This window comes from Conger conger, chromosome 19 (genome assembly GCF_963514075.1).
Source record: "Conger conger chromosome 19, fConCon1.1, whole genome shotgun sequence".
NCBI classification, from domain to species: domain Eukaryota; kingdom Metazoa; phylum Chordata; class Actinopteri; order Anguilliformes; family Congridae; genus Conger; species Conger conger.
In genome coordinates this window covers 19856316-19863815 of record NC_083778.1, presented here as the reverse complement: position 1 = coordinate 19863815, position 7500 = coordinate 19856316, and the positions used below count along the sequence as shown (strand labels likewise).

Below are 7500 nucleotides of genomic sequence, written 5' to 3'. Positions count from 1 at the left end.
GCTCGGCTCGCCAACACGTCTCTTTTGTGAGTGTTGGGCCCGCACGTCATCTCTTGAGACGGTTTAGTAGCTGTCACGCAAATCATGTCACGGGGAGAAGTGCCTGTCGTAATCTGATGGGCTGTATCGTATATGGAAAATAGATTATTCCAGGGGGTGGGGGTCTTTTTAGTCGTACATGAAAACATAGGCTTCCGTCTTTGTCTTCTGCATTCCATGTCCGTGTTCTAGAACTGCCTTACTTTTCACTGGCCAGCGGTGATTGTGACATCACCATTGGGATGTTCAGCTGAGGTGACCCTTTAAGGTGTCAGACCACAATTGATTGAGGAACACTTCAATGGCAGGCTTGTACTTGTATGCACTTGTCCATCATATGTGTTGGACATGCGGTTATCGTCAAAGTAATGTTTTTAACGTGGATGTGGCCTCAGACTGGGGGTATTTTCTTTCCTTCGTGCTTCTCCTCTGCTGTTAATTCAATTAGAAATGGGTGTAACTCCCAACTTTTCCAGTAGATGCACCTTCTGCCCTTGTTGGTTTAAGTGAGCCAGGCACCTGGCTTTATTAATGCCCGCTGAGTGTGTTCTGAGGATAAGCACCACGCAGAAGATAATTAGCATGAATTTAGTGTTTGTCCTTAAATCTTCAGCTTAATCACATTAAACTCTGAGCCCAATTACGGGAAGAGGCTGGTATGAATTAGTGAAACGGAGCTTGACGTGAGTTGGTTCTCCCCCCGCGGCGGAGACGGCGGGACCCGGGCTGTTCTCTTCGCCTCGTTCCCCGGCCCCCTGTAGGAGAGGCTCCCCTCCCTGCAGACATGGCAAGGAGTGTTCCTCCGGTTTCTGTCCAGCTTCGTCTCTCCTCTGTACTGTGGGGCTGACTGACAAGACAGGGGGCTGATGGGAGATGTAGTCCAGGGCAGGTGGAACCCTGGAACCATGAGCACACAAGAACTTTCGTCGGTGCTTCCCTGACGTGTCGTGAAAGTCCTCCCCAGTGTTTTTGTTCCAATCACCTGGGTTTGCCAATTGGCACAATCATTCAACCGAGAGGTCAGACCGAGTTCACGGGGGTGGGAGAAACACACTTTCTGACGGCTGCACTTTACACCTGCGCTGCTTCGGGGGGAGCTCTGCCGCCCACCCATGATTTAAAGGGCCGGCGCGGCGTCTTCTCTGGACCCGCTGTGGCTGTCTGCGCCTCTGTGGAGGCGTGAGAGGGCGGCCATTTTGAATCCCCCATCTTTGCACAGCGCCTGTTTGCTCAGTGTCCTCCGCCAAGGCGCGCGGATTTAGATAAACAGCGGTAATTACGGAGCCGTCACGGGCGTCTGCGCTCCGGAATGAAATATTAATTTCGGCTGCCGTTTCCCCCCGCGCGTCTGATGCAGGTACACGGCCGTGACATCATTAGACGGGACTGTGGACTTCCTGCCTCCAGTGGCCGGGCTCCTCGCGAGCTGCACCCAATTACCCGACTCCTCAGCCCAACTGGCTTTCTCTGAGGCTGTGCGCACATTATTATGTTGTGTTCTGAGAGGAAAATGATTATGTGGCTAATTAATTTCGCTGTGTTGTCTCCTGCTCGACATACCCGTGCGTTTTCAGCAAACCGACAAAATGCTAATTGGGAATTCTGGGGGAAATAACATTTAAGGGAGCTCGGTAAACTTGCTTTTAATTTTACAGTTCTGTGAATCTCTGGTACTCATGGAAGGAGTCAGGCAACAGCATGCTTTGTCCCTAAGTTTGAAGACGGTGTATATACTTTGTGTACACATGATTTTGGAAATGTATGAACATATATATCAAAGAATGCAAATGTATTGTATTCAAAATCCCCTGTGTGTGGTGTGTGTGGTGTGTGTGTGTGTGTCTGTGTGTGTCTGTGTGTGTGTGTGTGTGTGTGTGTGTGAGTGTGTGAGTGTGTGAGTGTGTGAGTGTGTGAGTGTGTGTGTGAGTGTGTGAGTGTGTGAGTGAGTGTGTGAGTGTGTGTGCGTGTGTGCGTGCGTGCGTGCGTGTGTGTGTGTGTAAAAGGCACCGTTAGCAGTGACCACCCAGAACGGTGGTGCAGGAGGACAGGCGATTAGCTCAGAAGAGGAGAAGAACAGTGTGATAAGCGGCCGTTTGAGAGGTGCTGAAAGCGTGCGGGTAATGAGATGGAGATCACAGGCGCTCCTGCATTATCCCGACTGAACGCGGCGTTCCTGCTCCGTGGGGAACGGGGAACGCCGCTGTCACGCTCAGAACGGGCCCTTTCCCAATCCGTGCGCGGAGACGGGTATCAGCGTCCCGCGGAAGGCACCGTCCTCTCCAGCCCGGCTGTCACACGGCTCCTCTCCAGCCCGGCTCTCACACGGCTCGACCGCACGCCCGCGCGACGCTTTATGCATTGCAGTGTTGCTGTTTTTATAATGCCCTGCGCTGGGGTGTGCAGTGGATAATTTACCGTCTGCGGAGTGGATGCTTATTTCCCCCTGTGATTTATTCTGTCGTAGAAGAGGTGTTTAGACTGGCCATTCTGGGCAGAGGCTGACTGAGGTGATGGATGCACCGTTAAATGAATTGCGGGTTATTGAACTGTGCACGCGAGAGAAATGGAGGGAACGGGTAAATACATACGCAGCACAGACGTACACGGCCAGGTCTGGTGCTGTCTGACAAAGCCACAGATATGGCATGCTACTCATCCTACGTTTCAGCGAAAATCAGCTTAGTTAGTACTTGGTTAGCAAAATTAGTATGAGTAGTTTTGAGCACCGCCAATGTCTCATGGCATTAAACCGATGAAATGGCGTTTCCGGCAGTAATTTCTGTAGCCTGAGAGAATCCACCGTCTTCATTCGGTGAACGGGCAGAATGGAAGGTTCCAGAAGGGGACAGGCGGGGCTGGAATTGTTCAGGGACGTTCCTCCCTCCTGTTGGCGGGGACAAACAAACTGCTGAAGAGCAGGTTAATATTTAATTCCCGTGTCTTTGTTTTGTGCCGGGGCCGTGCCTGTCCCATGGTTCCCCCTGCCCCTGATTCCACACGCCTCTGGTGGTCTGCATGAATGTTTCATGGAGAGTCCATGTAAAAGCCTCTCCGGGCAGGCCGCTGTGTGCCTGGTGCTCCCCCTGCTCCTGGTGCCTCTGTAAAATGGGCCCCAGTGCTCAGGTGGGTGGGTATTAGGCGGAGAGGGCAGGGAGAAGACGGGCGTCTTGTTGTATCAGGGTTGGTATTAATGACGCTTTACAGTACGGGAGCTAGCATATTGTCTACATTTCAGATTTCACGGTATAAATTATTAAGTGCAGGGTGATTATAAAGTGATTTCCTGAACTGATTCCGCGATTGCGTTCAAACCGGTTTGCGATTACGCTTTTCTTACTTTGAAGAAGCCGGCGGTTTCCCCGTCTCGTTCCGTCTGGAGCTCGCCGCTGGTCCGGCTGGTTTCTCGCGGCGCTGGATCTCACCGGCCCGACGACTCTCTGAGCGCAGGGAGACCCGTCTCGGTTTCATGACAACGACGGCCCGTTGTCCTCCGACCATCCGATCCTCTCCTGGCCGTCACGGGGCCGGTTGTTTGCGCTCCTGACTGGGCGTCGGACTCTTTGTGTCGGACCGCTGCTGGACAAAACCCTCCGGGGCTGCCGTCAGAACGTGACACCCGAGTCTTTATCGCAGGGTATCTCTTTACGCCGCATCCATAATGCATCCGCCGGCCCCGCTGTGGTGTTGATGACCCCCGTTTGTGTGACGATGAACTGCCTCCGTCTATCCGCCGCGGTGGTGCTTCTCCAGCGTTGCCATGCCAACTGTATGCATATTAGTTTAACATCAACCGCGCTAATTAGTCTTACGTGTTTTTCTGTGCATATCAATTCATATTACCTCAGCAGTTCATGCAATCAGCAGTGAAAACGCAACCTCTTTCCCCTCATTCCGAGCATGAGAAACTGAAGTTGCCTGTCCCCTGTAATCTAATTTACGAGTGAATCGGTCATGCTAATTGGCCAATTGACCCAGGGTAACTCATGGCAGCAAAGTCCTGCCCATCCCTTATTTGTCCTGATGTCATCATTGAGCGTCTCCTAGCTGCAGGTTTAATCTCCTTTTCAGTTTTTTTACGTCTGTGTGTCGGTCATTTGTGATGTCACAGCTTCCACACCGGAACTCATTATGGGGCGACATTGGCTCAGGCAGTAAGAGCAGTCGTCTGGCAGTCGGAGGGTTGCCGGTTCGATCCCCCGCCCGGGCTGTGTCAAAGTGTCCCTGAGCAAGACACCTAACCCCCAAATGCTCCTGACGAGCTGGTCGGGGCCTTGCATGGCAGCCAATCGCCGTTGGTGTGTGAGTGTCTGTATGAATGGGTGAATGGGACGCATCAATTGTACAGCGCTTTGGATAAAGGCGCTATATAAATGCCAACCATTTACCATCATTAACGTGAGGGTTCCACTGAAATCGGCCCGCCCTCCGTCCCCTGCAACACGCCTCTCTCTCCGACTCTCTGCTGTTCAGCTCTTTTATCCGCTTTCTCTCCGCTTGTGTTCTGGTCCTGGGAGCAGACTCTCTCCAGCGGGAGGCAGACGGTGCTAATCTCCCTGCCGGAGGCTGCAGGGGGCCTGGCTGGCGAGCCGGCCCCTCCCCGGGCCCTCTCCGCTCGGCTAATGGATTAGACCATCACTCCTGCCCAAGACGGAGGAGCGACGCCCTGCAGGGTATCGATCGTTGGGGGGGGGGCGGTGCGGTGCGGGGTGCTGTTATTGTCTCTCGGGGTGCCGGAGGGGGTCTGTGTCTGGCTCCGGCGCCCGGGGAGAGGAAGGCTGCGTATTTAAAAAGGAGCCAAAACAACCACTTCAGCGGGGGGGGGGGGGGGGGGCTGTTCTCACTTTGTGTTCGCCGTTTGTCACCTTTTTTTCCCCCCCTCTCTCTTTCCAATATTGGCTGGCTTAGTCGTACCCGCGAGCGAGTGTGTCAGCGGTGTGAAGTCTGCTCAGCCCCTGCTGCTCTGGAGCAGACAGACTGTGCATCACCTCACAGCACTGAGAGCCAGGGCTCCACCTGGGGGCTCCACCTGAAGGCCCTGCGGTCTTTTAACATCCCGTACCAGCTCCATAACGGTGCTTTGCCCACAGGGGTGCAGCTGTCTGGAGGTGCCCGTTCCTTCCGTTGGCATTGATTTGAACCATCTGAGGTGTGAGGTCACAAATGAGATCAGAATGTTCCGAACTAAAAAGATTCTAATGCTGATGTCACAATCACTGCTGGTAATTGAAAGCGATTGGGTTCTAGAACACTGACTGTTTGAAAGAAGGCTCATTCGCTGCTTGCTGCCGTGATGTTTTACATGGCTGGTTCTCCGGAAAGTATCAGGATAGGTTGGAAATGTACGCCTCGACAATGATCTTTCCATGAATCTGATAGAGTCGACCTGGGTCTGTGATTCAAGCGAACATCCCGGAGAAGACAGACGGGCTTATCCCGCTGTCAGCCCAGCTCCCGCACGATTAATCTGGCTCAGCCCGCAACACAAACCCGCATCTCCTCTTATCAGTTCGGAGAGAATGTGGGGGAGGGGAAGGCAGAGGCATCTATGAGCAGAACCCATAGACGATGGATACCACCACCCAAGTGGATGGCCTTATGATGAAGCCTGAGGTGCTGTCTTCTGGACTGAGGATAGTCTTTTTCTCGGGTTATCGTTGCTTCTCCTGGTCTGACCGTCCGTCTCTGAGCCCCGCTCTTGCTGTGGACCTGAGCAGTGCAGTGCTCCGTCTCTGTCAGCGGGCCACCCCCGGCCTCCACAGCTGTGCCTTTAACGCGCTTTAATTAGGACTGTGGCAAAGTGATGACGACTGAAAATAAAAGCCATTATGCAGCCTTTTTGGGAGCGCATAAACAGGGAAAAAGGAAAACAATCGGTGCAGAGCTGTGTAGAGAGACGCTCCTGCTTCATGCCCACAAGCTGTGTGCTACCTCTCACTGACTCTCAGAAACCCAGGGAGACTTCCTGCATGGGCTGCGGATGGATATGTTACACTTACCCACCGAGTCCCTGTGAATTTTTGATTCCCTTCATTTTCACAAAGATGCTACAAATCCCATGGCAGTCTTCAGTTTTGCAATGGGAAATGTAAAGTTCCGGGCAGTGTTGTTGGACATTACTGAGTGAGACGTTACACGCCAGCTTCGGTCTCCCTGTGCTAATTTGGTTCCAGACAGTCTGTTCTGCGCAGGAATGGTGATGTGTTAATAGCGTCCTCTGCCAGCAGGTCACACTCCAGTGACCAGGTACATTACATCGCCTCAACCCCTGAGGCAGGGCTGTGAAGCTCCAGTCCTGGAGGGCCGCAGCGTCTGCAAGTTTTTGTGAGTGATGAATTTGAGTCTCATCGGCGAAAGAGTCCACACACCTCGTTCTGAAGGCCTTAATGTCATGAGAATTCTCTTAACTGAACAGTCTAATGCTGATGTCACAATCACTCCTGATACCTTAACAATAGAATTCTAGAACGCTGACTTTGAGTTTGAAATGGGAAAAAATAACGTTTCAGAAATCCAGCCCCCAGTATAATACAGGCACGCCTAATTCTCCCAGCCTCCCTGTGCAAAACCGCTGGGCGCTGCACCCTGAGTTTGTTTACCCTCCCCCCCACTGACAAATGAAATGAAGCTCTTGGGCTATGAACCAAATCTGTCCCCACTCTGACACAATCAGGTGGAAAAACTGCTCAAGATTTTTTTGGAAATTGTAATTAATGGCTGGCTGTAGACGACAATCCTGAGTTATGTCCGCGGTTTTGGCGTCTGAGACATTATTTTTTTCTTTCTTCTTTCCAACATCGCCCGGGGAAGCAATATGAGGGGAAACCAGGGCTTGCAGTATATGGCCGTGTTCGGGCTGATGTCAGTGTCAGGCACTGTAAAACTAGGGATATATCACGCACTGGAGAGAGAGAGGGGTATTGATTAAATCATATCACAGGACTGTCAGCAGGTGAGACGTGCCACTTCGCCGGGGTTGTGGACCAAATGCTTTTTACTCCCCCCCCCCCCTCCCCTCCCTCCCCCGCTCCCCCCTCCCTGGTGGAAACGGATTACGGGCACGCAGGTGAGCGGGAGGTGACTTTCAGCTCCGGCTCTCCCTGTGAACCCGTTTCTCGCTCTCTCTGGCCGTCTGTCCTGCAGCGGGCCCGCGTGACATTGAGAAGCCGGCGTGAACGTGACTCCGCCGAACCGGCACGCGCCCCGCCCGTGCGTTCATTCACACGCTGACGGCGTGACGGGGCTGAGGAGGGGAGGGGGGGGTCCGGCTGTCAGCGGGAGCTCTCTGAGTGAAGGGATGTGTTCTGCGCCTGACTGGCTCGCTCGCTGAAGAGCTGGTTGATTGTGTGATTTACAGCGCGGGTCCTTATGCGATGGGTCGGGGGGGGGGGGTCCCGTGATGGGTGGGAGAGTCTGTGGTCCACGCGGCTGTGCTAGAACGTGTTTTTGACCCGTCCGTGAAAG

At 53.3% G+C, this 7500-nt stretch overlaps 1 protein-coding gene across 1 annotated transcript in view; it reads left to right on the top strand.

Annotated features, from left to right (window-relative positions):
• Nucleotides 1-7500, top strand: part of LOC133118947 (SH3 and multiple ankyrin repeat domains protein 3-like) — a 203370-nt gene that overhangs the window by 28788 nt on the left and 167082 nt on the right. The gene's annotated exons all lie outside the window — the stretch shown is intronic.